Below are 20,628 nucleotides of genomic sequence, written 5' to 3'. Positions count from 1 at the left end.
CTTTATTCGGTTGAATTTGAATAGATAAGTTTTCTCAAGTGTTTACATTTTTGCTTGGTTAGTTTATCAATGAAGTGATACTTTTATGTACCAATCCACCTCCTAATGAATGATGCAGATTAATTTAATCGTATAGATATAAGATATATTCTAAAACTCAAATACAGTAGAGATATTTCTATGAAGTACCTAAAAATTCTATTTCTTAATAATTTAAATTTGAAATTTGCATGAATAGATAGGTGGTTTCTTTACTTATTTTGTACGTATAGTTACAAATTCAACCTACAAAATAGCCTTTAAATAGTATTTTCAAGGGCATATATATCATTTTGATTAATATACATTAATGAGGAAAACTTTTTGGATTCATGGTATTACACTACCAAACTACAATTTTAGAATACATTAATGATAAGAAAGAAACCCTACAATTTCAGAAGTTGTATAGAGGAATTGCAAATTAATGTAATCTTTTGTTTGGCATTGAATCCCATAATACTCACAAGTACACGGTACGGTTTAAAAAGTAACTAATTTAAGTACGGGGTCATAAGCAATACACCCCTCCTATAGATGAAAAATGGTGATATGTTCATACCGTAATTCTTCGTTTGTGAAAAATCGCTAGAATATTTATTTTCAATCTTACCCTTGCACTATCTATCAGGTTATTTTTTCTTTTTAATTATCAGCATTTTAAAATCCCTATTATTGAGGCACTTAATCTTGCTAGTTAGGATTACTTAGCATAATATCTCAATTCTTCTTCTTTTTTTTTTCTCTTACCATAACAACAATCTAATTCCTAAAAATTTGCTATTAAATAAAAAAAAAACAAATTGAATTTTTTAATTTTTATTTCATATTTTATTTATTTATTTATTTATTTATTATTTTTTCATATGACTATAGTTGAATATGACTATATGTGACTATATCAACTGTAGTCATATTTTTTCTTTATATTGTAGATTCTTACATTTTCAATTTAAAAGTTCCGATTATATAATCATAGCAACATCCACACAAAAATCACAATTTGAACGTTGTTATTACAAGTCAACTTGAAATGAAAATATAGAACATATTTGAATATGACTACAGTCATAAAAACAATATTTATATTTAAATATGACTACAGTCATATTCAAACAATAGTCATATTTCAATATGACTATAGTCATGTTACTGCTGCTAGTTGAGCTCTGGACAAAAAAAATTCGAATCTGACTATAGTCATGTTACTGCTGCTAGTTCAGATTTGAAGGGAAAAAATCGAAAAATACACAAATAGATAGAGATAGAAATATAACGAAAGAGCAGGAAGGGGAGTTGACGACAACGGCGGTGGTGGTGGTGGCGGATAGATCTGGACAAAAACCCAGAATATTGAACTTAATTTGCAATGTGATCGGATAAACAAAATTTCATTCTTCTATATGATAAATCGAGAAACTTAGATACCTCTTCTTTTTTTGAAAAAACTCGTATTGGTTTGAATCGCATCTTCCTTTGAATTCTTGAGAATTAATCGGAACCACTCTTCCTCTTCATCGTATACTCTGTTATTCAAGATCCACGTAACAAACAAGAAATTAATAAATCACTAATCGAGAATGAGCAATAATCATGTTTGAACCAGACTATAGTCACGTTACTGCTGCTGCTTCAGATTTGGAGAGAAAAACAAAATGAAAAAAAATCGAAAATAACTAAAGGGAGGAAGGGAGAGGCGACGACAACGATGATGAATGAAAGAGAGAGTGAGGGAGACGGCTATGGTGGTCTTCATATCTGACAAAGCCAATGAGGTCTTCACACACACAAGTTGAATAAAATAAAATAAAAAATTTCTAAAATTTCATTTGAACTCTGTGTGTTTTGTTCATCTATGTAAATATATAATTAAATCATAAACATAAAAAAGTATGTAATAAGAGCTAGTATATTTACCAGTTGGCAAAGGAAGTGTAGAACTTTCGGGGGGGAGGGTGGTGATGGTGGAGAGAGAATACTCCCACACCATTGTGTGTATTTTGGGATTTATTCGATTATGGAAAGATATCGTGATTAAATATTTGATTTATAATTAAAATTATTAATATGGGTACTTATGTCTTATCACGTTTAATTGGGGGGTCTCACTAATTAAGTTTGGAATATGGGTTTATGCAAAAATCTTTTAGTCAAATGAATTTTACTCATAATATTTTTCATTTTAGAGGGGAATTGCATATTTCCCCTATAATTAATATTTAATTCAAGGTTGATTGTTAAGTATTTTTTTATATTCTTCCTTTTTAATATTATCATTGTATCATAAATCTTAAAATAATTTAAATTTAAAAACAAGTATTCCTTCATATGAAACTGATTTCCAGCCTTTTTAATGAGATATTCATTTAGCTCAAAATGATTTATTTATGATATTTCAAAATTTTTTTTTTTTTATAAATTTCACTTATAGTTTTAGTAAGTTGAGAAGGATAAAGACAAAAATAGTGTACAACTATTATATTTTACTACTATTTGTAGTAACTAGTTAGTACCAAGGGCAATGCACGTGATTCTTACTATTAATCAATGATTTGCACTATTTAAGATTTAATTGGTTAAAATTGCACATTATTAATTGCTTTATCAATAAAAAAATTATATATGATTAATTTTATATAAAATAAGTTACTAAGTATTGTGTAATATGAATGATCAAACAAAATATTGGAACAAAATTCAAAAAAGTAATAAATGTTTACCCACTATTATAATCTTTTGTATGGGTTCTTGTCCACCTTAATGCTTAGAATGATCTTGTTTCTCGTAGACACTCGTGTGTATAATAGAAAATTTCAAGATATGAATTAATTATTAAGTTTAAATGAATGTTTAGTATATATTTCAAATAAAAATAAAATTAAAACAAAATAAAATAAAAGAGTATACTAGATAAATAGATAATATTAAGTTTAGAAATTAATTGGGTAATTATTGATAATTGTTTTAATATTTAATACACTAAAGAATCAACAATTAATTAGCTTGATTTGATGATAAGCTAATATGGGCAATTTTAATATATTTATAATTAACATTATTAAACATCATTTCAATAACATATTTTAATAACTTTTAAAATCATCAGACATATAGCAACCAAAAAAATCATCATCATAGATATGATTCATAAAATAAAATGAAGGAAAATGGAAAAGTAAAAATACAACGTGGTTCACCCTTCATATTTCTAGAATTTGGATATTGATGTTCCATGTAATTTAACATTGATATTTTCCATATACGTCAAATATTTAGACATTTTATGATTTTATATTAATATACAAACAATGTTAAAGTTAACGTTAAATTGTGGTAATTTGTTTTTTTGAAAATTCCTTGACCAGCAGTATTTATGGTAACAAAATATATATTTTAGATGGGGTAATATGCTATGAGTCCCTCAAACAAAACATAATTTGTACTAAATGACAAGTCTAAATCCAAATTTTTAATTAAATCCCTAGTTTGAAATAATATATAACTCACATCCCAAAAAAAAGTTAATCTCTATCTTACCCTTGTACCCTGAATCTTATAAATTAAATATTTACGTTGCTCCATTAGATCTATTCTTCTTCTTCTTCTCTCTCTCTCTCTCTCTCTCTCTCTCTCTCTCTCTCTCTCTCTCTCTCTCTCTCTCTCTCTCTCTCTCTCTCTCTCTCTCTCTCTCTCTCTCTCTCTCTCTCTCTCTCTCCATGATTGAGGAAGGTGGTGGCTATGGCGATGATCACGGCGGTGGAGACGGCGGCATAGGGAAGACAATTATGAAGGTAAGGAAGCCACGATGATGGGAGAAGGTGTTGTGGTGGCGCGACACTGGGCCATGGAAGATGACACTGGCACAACGATGGCGCTCGGGGTTCGAGGATAATGCTAGTGGTGCGGTGATGATGGGATAGGCGATGGCGGCGTGGGTGGGGTAGACGATGGTGGCGTGGATGGGGCGGGTGGCCTTGGCGTCACGGATCTAGCGTTTGGAGGATGGATCTATGGTTTGGTGGGGCAGATCTAATTTTTTTAGATTTAATGTCTACAAATGTCTATGAGTTACTAAGGGCGTCTGTCGGCTAAGGTTCAAAAGAGGAGCTAGGGTTTCAAAAAATATGCTATCAGAGATGTCTATGGAATACTACGGTTTTCTATGGTTTCCTATAGGTGTCTGTCTATGGATGACTACGACCAATTTGTTTTTAATTCATAATTTTCAATATTATGCAGAAATAAGAAAAAATGATAGATTTTTATAATAGTGAAAAAATACGAAAATGAAAAAAAATAATAATAATAACATATTCTACGTAACAGAAATTGCACAAGAAAAAGATTACAAAACTACCAAAGAGTAACATGTTCAACCCGGAGATAGTGATTTAGTATTTTTAAATTTTGGCTGAAATATTTCTAAAACTACCAAAGTTCACATATATTTTCTTTACACTAAAGTTGGGGGTAAGATTGTAATAGCACAAGAAAACATTACAAGACTAATGTCTTTACATTTTTGTAAGTTTGACCAAAAAAATACAGGGAGGTATTTAGTACGTTTCGTAATTGAGGTGCGTGTATGCGACATAGCCTATAATTAAGGGGTGCAAAGTGAACTTTGCCCTAGAATATGTGTTACTTGTGATCTATTTGGGGGGAAGTGGGTAACTTCAATGAACACTATCAGAATATATGAGAACTTAAAATGTTATATGGGAATCAAAATCATGATCCCGTATATGGGAAAATATATGTGAACTTTGGTAATTTTAGAAATATTTCAGCCAAAATAAAAATACAAAGTCAATCTCCTTCATTTTTTCCAACATAACTCTTCTTACAAACAATACTTGGATAACTATTTAAGCAATTGTTTAACTAATTTTAATATTTTATTAACTTGAACATTTTTTTTAAGTTACAACGGCAGATCATTTTTTACAATTAAAATCCATTATGGAGGCCAATTTACGGAGTTTGAATATGTTGGGGGTTCGACTTGCATTGATTGAGATGTTTACCCTGATTTGATGTCCTATTTTGAGATACTTAGTTTAATTGAAGAAATTAGGTATCTAATTGTTAATGTGGTTTGGTTAGGATTGCTATATGAAATTGAGCCATGATAACAACTAGAGTTGGACATTATAGTGAAGTTAAGGGAAAAAAAAGAACTAATTTCAAATGAAAAATGAGAAAAAATATTGGTAAAAAAAAATAAGGCACATATAAACTTTGAACCCTTACACAATTCGGGGTAAAAAGGTCCAAAAAAAGGGAACAAGAAAGTCAATAGGTGATGCCAGCATATTCAAATGGAATACAAATATAAGGGGTATTCGGTGGATTTCGTAATTGAAGGACGTGTTTGCAACACACACCATAATTCATGGGTGTAAAGTTGCCCTATATTCATTTCTTATGACTACTACGCTTCACCAATTTTACACCAAGACTCATGGTTGTCGCTCTCACCCAATCTATCAACTCATCCATCGAGTTAAATAGTTCTGTTATCACAATATACTCATCATGATCACCCTCAAATGTAGATGAATTTTGTTGCTCTTCCTGAAAAAATTATGAAACAAAATAAAGTTAAAAAGTATAATAATATTAATAATAAATAAAAAAAGATCGGACAAAGGTGGTTGGTGCCAAAACCGGGCGCCGAAACAAAATAAAGTTAAAGTAGTATAATAATACAATAATAAATAAAAAAAGATCGGACAGAGGTAGTTGGTGCCCAAACCGGACGCCCAAAACCAGTTTACCCACCCAAAATGGGCGTGGAAAGACAGTCCGCACGCCCAAATTGGGCTTGAATATTTTACTGAAGCCGTTTTGGTCGTGAGCCACCTTTTCCAGATTTATAGAATGAAAGCAAATAAATTTTACCTTATTGTATTGTATATCTCGATCTTCATCCGATGCACTCATTTTCCTTTGTAAATTGCTTCAACAAGATAGGTTTCGAGACAATTTCTAATATAAAAGCTTGAGAGATATTTTTGTTTAAAAGGATGAGGGGAGAGTGAGTGAATTATTACAAGCCGTATTCGTAAAAGGGAGAATGAGGGATAACCCCCTAGTTATGAAAATATATATGAGGAGGTCCAATATTTTTTTCTTTGTTCTAGTCAAAAATCCAAATTCAAATCTTAATTTGACAGACCCCCTAGACAACATAAAATACCTATTTTTCCCCTTTAGTTCAATTAAACCCTAACCACCCTTAGCCTTCTCTCTCACACCCACAACCCAACACGCTGTTACATCTCTCTTCCAAATCTCTCTCTGACTCTCTCGCCAAAACAGAAAACCAGCATAGTGGAAAAGGCTCCGGTGGCAGCGGTGACGGAGAAGAAGCGGAAAGGTAAGGACGGAGAAAGGTTAAGGGAGATCGACGACGATTATGAGGAAGGACGGCGGCGGCGAGGAGGAAAACGAGATCCATATTCCGTCGCACGAGTTTTTGGCTCGGCAAATGGCGAGGACTAGAATCTCCTTCTTCTCGGTGCTCGAAGGGAGAGGGTTTTTTGAAAAAATTACACATTTGGAGGAATATTCAATGGTACGAAAGGTATTGATTGAACTTTGTAGTTAGGGTTTTGTTTGATTTTCTGATCGTTGCTGTTGAAATTTGTAATTAGAGTTTCCCTACATCTTGTTTTGTTTGATAGGTGGCTGTAATTAGTATTTCCCCTGAATATTAAGTTTACATGAGATATACCTTAGTTTAACCAAGACTTTGACTTGAAGAGAAATATTTTATGATTTTACTGAACTAGTGATGATATCATTGAGGCACATGTGTGTGAAAAAATTATCTTCTACACATCTCAAATTGATTCTCAGCCTTGGTCGGTCAAAGGTGGGTCAATCTGTTTTTTATACTTCGTAGCGCAACCTGCTTTGTGCTCTCCCCTTCACAACTTTCCATTCAGAATACTTTTATGGACATTAGTTTTAATCTTTTGGTTAATTCTTTGAACACTTGGCTTCTTTTCTATACATGTAAAATTGTCTGCTATTTTCTTGTTTTTCTTTTTTAATAATATATAATGTATGCCTTGAGCAGCATTTGGCAGAGACAATCGAGAAAAGCTGAGGAAAGAAGAACGAAGCATATTGATTACCTTAAACTGCTGGCACGGTGATACGCGTTTTCCTCACGTATAAATTACCGCAAGTATACAGTATCGCATTTTGCAGAACAGTGGTTCCAGATATCGATCCACAGGGACCTTGTAGATTCACATGCTGAGTAGTGTAATTATATTATCGTTATATTATCTAGCCGATCGTAAATATTTGGAATTGTGAGAAACCCTAATTTGAAAGCATGCAAGATCGTAAACATGAAAATTTAGAATGTACGTAAATAAAGTAAAGACAACTCAACGCGGGGGACTTCGATTTAAAAGGGGACTTCTAGGGCCAAATCCACCTATGTATAATCAATAACGATCTACAAATCCGTTATCTAATGTCACATTCCTATTCGTTAACCCAGACGCTAATGTACTCTAACCCCCGTCTCCAGTGTAGTTAGAGTCTACCCACATGTCCGACGTCTCCGTTCAGAACCTGCTATTAAGAGAGCATTTAGGTCAAGTCCTTAAGGGCTACCCGAAGTGCATCACGTCTCCGTTTCCACACCCCGAGCTATATTTTCCTAACTTCAAATAAGAAATCCTCTCTCGAGTTCATTCCTATTTAATATCAATCTGAGAGTTGATCAACACAATCAGAAGCATTTAATACAGGATAACATAAACGAAATCAAAACACGACAAATAGATAACAGAAATGACAATCGAAATCAATATATACAAGGCTTCATTACCCTAGAAGAAAATGTTCTTAGTTCATAACAAACATAGTATCTAAAGAATGTACAAAGGAAATGAAGAACAAAACGTAAAGAAATTGCGTAAGAAAAACCCAAGTCGGAACCCCCGTTGATGATTCCCGCGAAGAACTGTCGAAAACCGTAAAAAGTCGAAGAAGAACGAAGAGTGAGGGCTTGCTTCTATTTATAGTAAATTGCAAAGCTTCCTCAAGAAGCTTTGCTTTTTAAAATATCTGCCCTCGAAAATCGTGCCAGATCGCGATCCAATAAAGTCGGATCGCGATCTGGCTTCTCGAAAAAACGTGAACCGCCATCCCAGATCGCGATCCGGGAAGTGCGGATCGCGATCTGCCCCAAAATCACGATGCTACTGGAATTTGTCACCAGATCGCGATCCGACTTTCCTGGATCGCGATCTGGGTCTGAACTTGCTCGCTACTGGAATTTGCATCCAGATCGCGATCCGACTTTCCTGGATCGCGATCTGGGTCTTAATGACCACTTTCTCGGCTTGAAAAATCGGTTTCGCTTCCAAATGGCTTCGACTTGGCAACAAAAGCTAACAAAACCTAAAAAAGGAAATAAAACAAGAAACGCAATAATATATACAAATAAAGCCGAAACTCGGATGAACGAAGACCAAAACTCGAAGATTTGATAAGCAAAAATCGTGCAAAACGAACACTTATCACACCCTCAAACTTAGATCAACAAAAAAGATTGCATTTAGCATATGCAACTAACTAAAAAAGGTCGTCCCGAGTAAATCAACACGAAACTACAACAAAAAAGAAATAAAACAACAAACTAAACTAGGCCACTAACGTAGGGAGTCACGATTGCATTTAGCATATGCAACAAGCCTTTGAACCCCTGGGTACCCCCAAAGGACGAGTTGTGTCTCGTGAGGGTTTTCAGACAACACACCCACAAAGTTACCGGATTGGTCAAAGCATTGCAATTAATTCGAAAGATAAAACGAGCTAGATAACCTAAAATCTCATAATGGCCCATGGCTTTAAGGTATTCGACTTTCCTACCGACGCAATTAGTTGTTTCTACACCAAAATGAAAGATAGACTCAAGAATCTGTAATTAAACAATAAACACAATCATCGAGGGTTTTGAGTAGAAATGTGGGTGAAAAGTAAGTTTTGATTCTGAAATTCAAAAAACTCGAGTTGGGCATAAGTAGGTCTTTTTATTCAATAATAAATGACAACAACGATATATTGTGATTTTCATCACAACTTTCTTCTTTCTTTCTTTTTTTTTTTTTTTTTTTATATATCAAAAAACGTAAAGACCCTTGATAGAACTTCTAGCCAACAACTCGAAATCGTGAACACATAATTCAATTCTAACTTGCCCCCTCAAACCTCAGGCTATTATAACCCTCAGAAAAATGCGCTCAAGCTTAATCGGAAAGGATTCGAAAGGCTATCCACACAAGTTGCAAAAACGCAGTCGGAAGGTTCATCTATAATTAGCCGGTGATCCATAATTTGAATTTTAAAATCAACTAGCCCATCTACTAATTCATTAATTGCTTTGCTTCAATAGAATCCGGAAATGCAAATTACACTCGATCCTAAATGAAATGCATGTGACAAACATAACACAATAACGGAAATCAAAATACATAAACGAAACTAAATTATATGATATGCATGCAAAAGACCAAATCAAAATAAGATAAATAAAATAAAATAAAAACAAAGTCTAGCAAAGATACATCGTAAACGAAATATCAATCCAACGACTTATCCCAAAACAAACGAACAAAAAAACAAACAGGTTCAACACACACCACCCTCAAACTTAAACTCTAGCATAGTCCCTATGCTCAAAAGCAGAATAAAAAATAAAAGGGATAGAAAACACAACGTCCTCTAGTTGTCTTGATCGTCCTCGTTGGCTCCTCCATCCTCTTCCTGTCATCCCCTCTCGTGCTCCTCCCAGGCCTGCGCCACCAGTGTAGTGGTTGCCGCTTGTGCTGGTTCGTCGGCAGCGGAGGTTGATGCTCCGTCATATCGAGGCCGTGGTGGGAACGGCCGTGGCTCGACAATGTCATCGGTCCTGCACTGAAGCGCTCGAGCCATGGCCTTTATCACTTTCTTGAACCATCCCACATTTTCCTCCATAACATCCATCCATTGGCCAACATACTCCGGGAGCTATGGTTCTGCTTCTTGTCTGCCTCTTCTGCCCCTTTGTTCTGGTCGAGCTGCATGAACACCTGAGGGACCCGCATCCGGTAAGTCTGAGTCTCCCTCGCCCAGGGGTCCACTCGCTGGCTGGAGCTTGTGGTAGGGGAAGATAGGCTGTGGTGACCTGGTGAGCCAGTCATCAGCGTATGTGGGGACCCCTGCACGATCACACAGTGTAGTGATGAGGGAAGGGAACATCAAACCTAGAGAGGTATCACCTAAGCATCGTCGGATCTCAGCGTGTATTATCGCGCCCACATTCACAGGTGTCCTCTTCATAATGGCATACAACAGTGTAAGACGTGGGGCATAGGTCTTGGCCGTCGACTTTGTGGGCATGAGCCTGCTACTGACGAAGTACATCCATACCTTCGCTTCTCTTGAAAATTCCCCCCGACGGAACCAATGCTCTCCTCGTTTCCACTTCGAACCCCTAGGGCAAAGAGTCTGAATCAGCTCCTCATAGGTCGTTGCCATCTTCAGTTGTTGAAACGGCTCGGTCGGGACTTCGGGAATGTGGAAAAAATTGTTGATTGTAGCGGCGTCATAGTGCACCTCTTTGTCTCGAAGAACGACCACCGACCCCGCGTGAAAACCGGCATTGGCGTAGAAAAGCCTCACTAGATTCTCGTTGTAGTCCTCCGGTCGTTTAGCCAAGTACTTCCATTTTCGACGATCAAAGTTTGTTATGATCGATTCTTTTTCCATGCCATAGATATCTAATTCCCTTTCTGGAACAAACGGTCGGCTATGGCGACGTATGAATTCTCTCTTGGCCTCGACGTTCACATACAAAAACTCATCTCCCGGTTCGAGGACTACGTGGTCAAGGATGGTGTGTTGATTAGCACGGGAGCCCATCTCAAGTTGCACGTTTCCCGTGCGTGGGGTTTGTTGCTCTTCCGGCACCTGAGATGGTGGTGGTGCGCTCGAAGTGCCTTCTTGGCTTCCCGTGCCTCGAGAAGCTGCCTTTTTCTTCGGTGCGGCTTTTCCCTTTGCCGGAGCCTTCTCCTTGGGTTGGGCTTTTTTGGTGGTTTCGCCCGTCTTTAAGAGTTTCTTGGCCGGCGACGTCATTTCGCTCGAATTTGTGCGAGATGGAAGGTCGAAAGCTTTTGGAAGTTCGTTCGGGAATTTTGTCGAACACTTGGCGTGCCCAACTTGGTAAGCCTTTTGATTTCCACCGGTTGTTCGGTACCTATCCCTCCTACATCAATCACAACACCCCAAGTGAGAATCCACCACTACATACAACAATAGGTAGCTAAACAACCAACTCAAGTCATTCAAATTTTTATTTTATCCTTCATTTCGAAATTAAGAACAATAGGGCAATTCCTATATCTAAACATTGGTTCACCCACAAATTTATGTTTTGAATCCCAACACCAAGTACAAAATCACGTACTAGTATAAACAATTAACAAACAAGGGGAAACAAACATGAAATTTTGGGGAAATTCGAAAGAATTTGAAGAAAATACAAAAAATGAGGACTAGATTGAAAATTTACCTTTTCTTGAAGATTCACCCACAAATTCTTGGAGTAAATGTGCAAATAATGAATTTGTGATGATCAAGTGTGTGATTGATGTGCTTTTTATGAAAGAAATTGAAGCTTTTGAAATTGGGGAGGGGTTAGGGTTTGGAATTTAGAAAAGGGAGAATAAGAAAATGAAAGGGGGGTTTGTGCCTTTTGAACTGTTTTTCGACCCCAGATCGCGATCCACAATACCCGGATCGCGATCTGGAGGCTTACCTTGCAGCTTCTGGTAAAAGGCCCCAGATCGCGATCCGACTTACCTGGATCGCGATCTGGCCCCAACTATCGCAGCTTCTGGAAAAACGTCCCAGATCGCGATCCGACCTACCTGGATCGCGATCCGGGCCCAAAATTGGTGGCTACTGGAAAAACACCCCAGATCGCGATCCGACCTACCTGGATCGCGATCCGGGCCCAAAATTCACTACTACTGGAAAAACACCCCAGATCGCGATCCGACTTACCTGGATCGCGATCCGGGACACCTAAAACCTGCCAAAACGAAAATTTAAATGGGTGAGATAGAGATGTTGAACCCTAAAATATAAAAATGCACGAAAATGCAAAAAAAAATAAAAATGAAAACAAGATCAAAAGAAAAATGACAGATAATGAGCAACAATGGGGTGCCTCCCATTTAGCGCCTGTTTTACAGTCGACGGCTCGACTTCTTTTGGATTTATTGGGAGAAAATTAGTGCGACACGCTCCACTTCCTCGGGAGCACCATTCGGGTAGTAATGCTTAATTCGTTGCCCATTCACTTTGAACGACGGACCGTCTCGTCCTCGTATTTCGATAACTCCTTGTGGGGTTGCGCTCAGGACTACGAATAGTCCCGACCAACGAGACTTGAGCTTTCCCGGAAATAGTCGTAGCCGAGAATTGAATAGCAGGACTTGGTCACCTGCCCGGAACTCTCGCTTTGTAATTCTTTTGTCATGCCACTTTTTCGTCTTTTCTTTGTAAATCTTGGCATTTTCGTAAGCATCATTTCTGAACTCCTCCATTTCGTTGAGTTGAAGCAATCGACGATCGTCGGTAGCTGTTTGATCGAAATTGAGCTTTTTGACTGCCCAATAAGCTCGGTGCTCCAATTCCACTGGCAGGTGGCACGCTTTCCCATACACGAGTTTGTACGGAGACATCCCAATCGGTGTCTTGAATGCGGTTCGATAGGCCCAAAGTGCATCATCGAGCTTCAATGCCCAATCTTTTCGGTTCGTGCTCACGGTCTTCTCCAGAATCTGTTTGATTTCTCGGTTTGACAACTCAGCAAGGCCATTTGTTTGCGGATGATAGGCAAGCGCTATTTTGTGTCGGATCCCCAACTTGTTCGTGAGATTAGTGAGCAGTTTGTTGCAGAAGTGAGATCCTTCATCCCTAATGATCGCCCTAGGTGTCCCAAACCTTGAGAATATGTTCTTGTGGAAGAATTTGAGGACCGTACGAGCATCGTTGGTAGTGGTGGCAATCACTTCGACCCATTTTGACACGTAGTCCACGGCAAGCAAAATGTATAACTACACGTTCGAAGAAGGGAATGGTCCCATGAAGTCTATGCCCCAAACATCGAAAAAGCTCCACCTCTTGCATGTTGTTCAAAGGCATTTGGCTTTTGTTGGATAGGTTCCCTGTTCGTTGGCATCGATCACACCGTTTCACGAACTCATAACTATCACGGAATAGGGTTGGCCAAAAGAAGCCTGACTGCAGAACCTTGGCGGCTGTGCGAGATTCCCCGTGATGCCCGCCACAAGGTGAAGAGTGGCAATGTGTGAGGATTTCACGTACTTCTGTTTCCGGAACACATCTTCGGATGACACGATCGGGGCCGGTTCTGAAAAGCAACGGCTCGTCCCATAGATAGAAACGACTGTCGTGAAGGAATTTTTTCTTTTGATGACAAGAAAGATCGTCAGGAATGATTCCACTGGCCAAGAAGTTGGCCACATCAGCATACCACGGAGTGTGAGTACTAATGGCGAGCAGTTGCTCGTCTGGGAACGATTCCTGAATATTTCCTTCGGCTGGAACTTCTTCTAGTATGAGTCTGGAAAGATGATCTGCTACCACATTCTCGCTCCCCTTTTTGTCTCTGATTTCCAAGTCGAACTCCTGGAGTAGGAGTACCCATCTGATGAGTCGGGGCTTGGCGTCCTTCTTTGCGAACAAGTATCGAATAGCTGCGTGGTCGGTGTAAATGATAACCTGAGACCCCAAAATATACGGTCTGAACTTGTCAACAGCATAAACGACAGCAAGCATTTCCTTTTCGGTCGTTGAATAGTTCTTCTGTGCCTGGTCAAGTGTACGACTCGAATAGTAGATGGCTTTGAAGATTTTGTTCCTCCTTTGTCCCAATACTGCACCTACAGCATAGTCGCTCGCATCGCACATGATCTCGAATGGTTCCTCCCAATTGGGAGTAATCATGATCGGTGATTGGGTTAGCTTCTCCTTGAGAAACGTGAAAGCCTGCAAACAAACAGAATCAAAATCAAAGACAGCTTCCTTCTCAAGTAAATGACATAATGGTTTTACTATTTTCGAAAAATATTTTATGAATCTACGGTAAAACCCAGCATGCCCTTAAAAACTTCTAACCCCCTTGATATCCTTCGGTGGAGGCAATTTTTCAATCGTTTCGATTTTTGCCCTGTCCACCTCAAGACCCTTTTTCGAGACCTTGTGACCTAGAACAATACCTTCACGAACCATAAAATGACATTTTTCCCAATTTAAAACAAGGTTCGTTTATGTACATCTTTTCAAAAAAAGTTCTAGATTGTGCACACAATGATCGAAAGACGATCCAAACACAGAAAAATCATCCATAAACACCTCAAGAAATTCTTCAACCATATCGTGAAAAATAGACATCATACATCGTTGAAAGGTAGCAGGCGCATTACACAAACCGAACGGCATCCTACGAAATGCAAAAGTACCGTAGGGGCAAGTAAAAGTAGTTTTCTCTTGGTCTTCCGGGGCGATTGAAATTTGATTGTACCCCGAATAACCATCAAGAAAACAGTAATACTCGAAACCTCCTAGCCTGTCTAGCATTTGATCGATAAAGGGAAGGGGGAAATGGTCTTTTCTAGTGGCTGCATTCAATAATCGGTAATCGAAGCATACACGCCACCCAGTGACTGTTCTAGACGGAATAAGTTCATTTTTATCATTCACAATAACCGTCATCCCACCCCTTTTCGGCACAACCTGCACCGGACTGACCCACGGACTGTCAGAAATTGCATAAATCATACCAGCGCCTAACAGTTTTAAGACTTCTTTTTTGACTACCTCTTTCATTGACGGGTTTAACCGCCTCTGAGGTTGGACTCTCGGTTTATAGACGTCTTCCATTAGAATTTTGTGTTGAACAATAGACGGGCTAATTCCCTTAATATCCTCAATAGACCAAGCTATAGCTGACCTATATTCTCTAAGGACCTCCGGCAGTGTGTTTGTTTCGGCCTCGCTCAAACTAGAAGAAATAATCACCGGATAAGTCTTGTCTGCTCCAAGAAAAGCATAACAAAGATAATCCGGTAATTGCTTCAATTCCAGTACGGGGGCCGTTTTCACACTAACTGGTATCTCGGGGACGATTCCTACCTCGTCTACACCTAAAATCTCGGCACACTCAAGAAACAACACACAATCAAGCACATCATTTTCAATAGGGGTTTCAGGGGAGGCAGATTGCAAATCAATAGAATTAACAATGCAGTGCTCAATAGAATACATAATTCATACAAATCAAAGAAGGAGGAAACACAGTCCTCGATCACGTCTATTCTACTGCAATGCTCAACATGCTCAGAGTGTTTAAATGCATCTGTCAAATTAAAAACAACTTCTTCCCCATTTACCCTAAGCATTAAAGATCCTAATTCCATATCAATCATCGCCTTAGCAGTGGCTAAGAATGGACGACCTAAAATGATTGGTGCTTCATCATCTTCAGGCATTTCAAGTACCACAAAATCAACAGGCAAAATGAGTTTATCTACTTTAACTAGCACATCTTCTACAATCCCATCAGGATATTTCAATGAACGATCAGCTAGTTGTAAAGTCATGCGAGTGCGGTTCAAATTTCCTAAGCCCAGTTTTAGAAACACAGACATATGCATCAAATTAATACTTGCCCCCAAATCACATAAAGTTTTATCGAAAGTAGAATTTCCAATAATACAAGGAATAGTGTAACTCCCTGGATCTTTCATTTTCGGTGGTAGATTCGACTGAAGAATAGCACTGCAAGTTGCCGTGAGTGTCACTGGTATGTCTTCTTCGATCCAAATTTTCTTGGATAGGACTTCCTTCATGAACTTGGTGTAGTTTGGCATTACCTCCAAGGCTTCTGCAAAAGGGATGTTGATTCGAATCTGTTTGATCTTTTCAATGAACTTTTTCAATTGATTCTTGAACTTCTTCTTCTTCTGTCTTTCTGGAAAAGGAATAGGAGTTATCATAAGAGGGGGATTATCAGGAAAAGAAATGTTATTGGGCTTACTAGCCTCTTTTGTATTACTCCCTGAAACGGTGATATGCGGCTCGACCGGTGTCGGTTGTACAGGTGGCCTTGGTGACTCGTCAGTCGGATAAGGAGGATCGGTCATTTGCAGACCACTTCAGGTGGTTATGGCTTGACAGCTTTCTTTTGGATTGACTTCGGTATTGCTCGGAAATCCACCCTTTGCCATTGTGGACATGGATTGGGCGATTTGCCCTATTTGCTTTTCCATGTTCTTCATTGTTGATTTCAGGCCCTCCATTTCCTGTTCTTGTCGGTGAAGACGCTCGTCATACGTTGGCCCTCGTTGCTCTCTTTGATGGTTGAAATCGGGAGGTGGTTGTAGAGCATTCTTTGGATTGGCATAGGAGAAGTTCTCGTGATTCCGAATTCCCGGGTGGTAATGAGTAGGGTTTTGGTTCTGATTGTTGGTTCCCCAGAAATTGTTGAATCGGTGGTTCATAAAGTGTGCCTGCTCCCAATCGTCGTTTGTGGCTTGTGAGGTGCTTGCTGCTGCTACTCGTTCGGTCTGTGGCCCTCGAACTGATAATTGGGCGACCTGATTTGATAGAGTAGCTAATTGTGCTGAAACTGCGGCTAAAGGATCGAGTTGGTGGACTCCGGCCACCTTTTGTATACCACTCCGTTCGGACGGCCAATGGTAAGCATTCTCACACATTCGCTCGACAATGTCTCGAGCGTCTGTGGGAGTCTTGTTTTGCAATGATCCACCTGAGGCAGCATCGACTAGAGATCGGGCTGGTTGATCGAGCCCATTGTAAATTAGCTCCATTTGATCCCACGGGTTGAATCCGTGTTGAGGGCATTGTCGTAATAAGTCCTTGAATCTCTCCCAAGACTCGTGCATCGGCTCTTGGCTCATCTGTATGAAATTGCCTACATCTCTTCGTAGTTGTGCGGTCTTCGAGGGTGGAAAGAATCGTGCCAGAAAGGCTTGTGATAATTCTTCCCAACAGGTGAGTGATCCTGGATTAAGACTCAGAAGCCAACTCTTCGCTTTGTCTCTGACAGAAAATGAGAATAGCTTCAGCCGGATGGCATCATCAGAAACACCGTTAACTTTGATCGTGTCACAAATCTCAAGAAATTGGCAAGATGGAGATTTGGATCTGCAGTGGCTGCTCCGGAGAATTGGTTCGCCATGACCATGTTGATTAGCCCCGTCTTCAGCTCGAAGTTGTTTGCGGCTATCGTCGGTTTCCTGATTGCCGAATAGTTCTCATTCACAGCTGGAGTTCGGTATTCTCGCATTGTTCGCTCGGGTGGCAGGTTCGGTCTTGGCTGCTCGTGATCTCGTCCTGGCTCTCGATCGTACTCAAAGGCCAGGTGCTCTGGATTTCCTTGATCTTCGGCCATTGTTGTGAGAAACCCTAATTTGAAAGCATGCAAGATCGTAAACATGCAAATTTAGAATGTACGTAAATAAAGTAACGACAACTCAACGCGGGGGGACTTCGATTTAAAGGAGACTTCTAGGGCCAAATCCACCTATGTATAATCAATAACGCGGATCTACAAATCCGTTATCTAATGTCACATTCCTATTCGTTAACCCAGACGCTAATGTACTCTAACCCCCGTCTCCAGTGTAGTTAGAGTCTACCCATAGGTCCGACGTCTCTGTTCAGAACCTGCTATTAAGAGAGCATTTAGGTCAAGTCCTTAAGGGCTACCCGAAGTGCATCACGTCTCCGTTTCCACACCCCGAGCTATGTTTTCCTAACTTCAAACAAGAAATCCTCTCTCGAGTTCATTCCTATTTAATATCAATCTGAGAGCTGATCAACACAACCAGAAGCATTTAATACAGGAAAACATAAACAAAATCAAAACACGACAAATAGATAACAGAAATGACAATCGAAATCAATATATACAAGGCTTCATTACCCTAGAAGAAAATGTTCTTAGTTCATAACAAACATAGTATCTAAAGAATGTACAAAGGAAATGAAGAACAAAACGTAAAGAAATTGCGTAAGAGAAACCCAAGTCGGAACCCCCGTTGATGATTCCCGCGAAGAACTGTCGAAAACCATAAAAAGTCGAAGAAGAACGAAGAGTGAGGGCTTGCTTCTATTTATAGTAAATTGCAAAGCTTCCTCAAGAAGCTTTGCTTTTTAAAATATCTGCCCTCGAAAATCGTGCCAGATCGCGATCCAATAAAGTAGGATCGCGATCTGGCTTCTCGAAAAAACGTGAACCGCCATCCCAGATCGCGATCCAGGAAGTGCGGATCGCGATCTGCCCCAAAATCACGATGCTACTGGAATTTGTCACCAGATTGCGATCCGACTTTCCTGGATCGCGATCTGGGTCTGAACTTGCTCGCTACTGGAATTTGCATCCAGATCGCGATCCGACTTTCCTGGATCGCGATCTGGGTCTTAATAATGACCACTTTCCCGGCTTGAAAAATCGGTTTCGCTTCCAAATGGCTTCGACTTGGCAACAAAAGCTAACAAAACCTAAAAAAGGAAATAAAACAAGAAACGCAATAATATATACAAATAAAGCCGAAACTCGGACGAACGAAGACCAAAACTCGAAGATTTGATAAGCAAAAATCGTGCAAAACGAACACTTATCACACGGTAAGTAATAATTTTCTTTTTCAACTGCATTGTTCTATTCACCATTTTATATAGATTCACTTGTGAACTTTTTTGGTGGTGTAGATGAATTTATATATATACATATATAGTCACATATAGTCATGTACGTGTAGCCATATATAGTGACATGTAGTAACAAGAATGAACATAACTACATGTGACTATAGTTTACTACATATAGTCATATATAGTCATATGTAGTAACAATAAGACATAACTACATGTGACTATAGTTCACCAAAGTAAATTTATCAATAAAGTGTTTTTCATGGTTTTTTTGTATTTTTCATGTAATGTAATTCGAATTTTGCAGGTATTTTTTGAGTTCAACAAAGTATTTTTTGTACAGCCATCATCGAATTTTGCAGTTATTTTTTGAGTTTTGGTTTTAATTTTTTTTCTTCTTTTTTTGTGTGAAGCTGTGAGTTTAATTTTAGGAGTCGACTTGTACATAAAACGCGATTGTTGTGGCAAGAAATATAATAAATAAAAAAAACTCGAAACTTGTTCCTGGTGGTGGTACGACAAAACTGACGGTTCATCCATTGAAGGCATAAAAAAGGTAATGAATTTTAATGTGCTTCTTAATATATTGAATCACTGTTTATTGGTCCTCAAATGATTTGTTTACTTTTTTTTATACTTGGGAGTATATGTAGATTCGTGATGAGAATATTTTGTTGATATGATATTGATATTTTATTTATAGAGAATGAAATAGGTGACTACTTTACGTGTGTTTCAACTATTATTTTATCTATGGTGTTCCACTTCAACTTGTTTTGATCTTTGACCTTTGGTTATACGAAGAATAATGACTAGCATACTCTGTTTGTAATTTGATTTTGATAATATAAGTTGTCTCGTATCGCCTGGAGAACAAAGTCAGGTACTTGAAGGGACAAATAAAGTCACATACATGTATATAGTCACATGTGGTCATATACATGTAGTCATATATAGTCATGTGTAGTAACATACAGTAATATATGGTGTAGTCACATGTAGTAATATATAGTTGTATATAAACCATGTAGTCATATAGTCATATGTAGTCATGTATGTGCGTGTGTGCACATTTAAATTTGAAGCAAAATTCGTTGTTCGTTTAACTCTTTTTCTTTTTCACAGATCTTGGTGTTTGAACTACTATGTAGTAACTTTGTTCACAGGTCTTGGTGTTTGAACTACTATGTAGTAAGTTTTTGCGGAGTGGATTGTGTTTGTTGTTCAAAACAAGCGGTTCTCGTGTTGACAAGTGCAATTTGAGTCAAATTTAGTCGTATAGATAACTGTAGTCATGTATAGTTCCATGTAGTTACATATATTTATATACAAGCTATGTGGTTTTTCTGATGTATAGTGATCTTGATGATTGTGTTTTTTTTCACTTTTTTGTTAGGCATTAAATTATTTATAATATCAAGAATCAAATTTGGAATTTTTTTATTGGTATAGATGATTTTTTTTTATATATAATCAACGGTTTTTATAATCGATCGACCATAACTTTGGGGTAAAGAAAAGTACATGGCTACATATAACTATACATGACCGTGGTATACTACAGTCATGTGTAGTCAATTTCAGTACAGTAAATTAAAAATTAAAAAAAAAATTAAAAAAATTAAAAATAAAAAAAAAATTAAAAATTAAAAAAATTAAAAATTTTAAAAAATTTAAAAAATTTAAAAAATTTAAAAAGACAAAATTAAAAATTAAAAATTAAAAAATTTCAAAAACCACAAAAAGAGGGTACGTATAAAAAAATAATAATAAAATAAAAATTTATAATTTTTTATTAAAAAATCTGAA

General features: G+C 37.9%; 1 long non-coding RNA gene and 1 pseudogene across 2 annotated transcripts; one reads left to right on the top strand and one right to left on the bottom strand.

Annotated features, from left to right (window-relative positions):
• Positions 1 to 6,274: 6,274 nt before the first annotated feature.
• On the top strand, positions 6,275 to 20,261 carry LOC148771078 (uncharacterized). 2 transcript variants are annotated; one of them, XR_016030840.1, is made up of 4 exons: positions 6,275 to 6,628; positions 7,127 to 7,201; positions 19,233 to 19,375; positions 19,986 to 20,261. It is a non-coding gene; the product is annotated as an uncharacterized LOC148771078 (long non-coding RNA). The 2 variants fall into 2 exon arrangements; XR_016030839.1 differs by having other exon boundaries at positions 19,945 to 20,261.
• Positions 12,330 to 16,283, bottom strand: LOC148771079 (uncharacterized; annotated as a pseudogene).
• Positions 20,262 to 20,628: the final 367 nt, after the last annotated feature.

The sequence above is a fragment of the Erythranthe guttata genome, chromosome 4 (genome assembly GCF_056151865.1).
Source record: "Erythranthe guttata isolate IM_541 chromosome 4, IM_541, whole genome shotgun sequence".
Lineage (NCBI taxonomy): Eukaryota > Viridiplantae > Streptophyta > Magnoliopsida > Lamiales > Phrymaceae > Erythranthe > Erythranthe guttata.
Note: the sequence above shows the minus strand (reverse complement) of the source record. Positions and strands in the feature narration are given on the sequence as shown.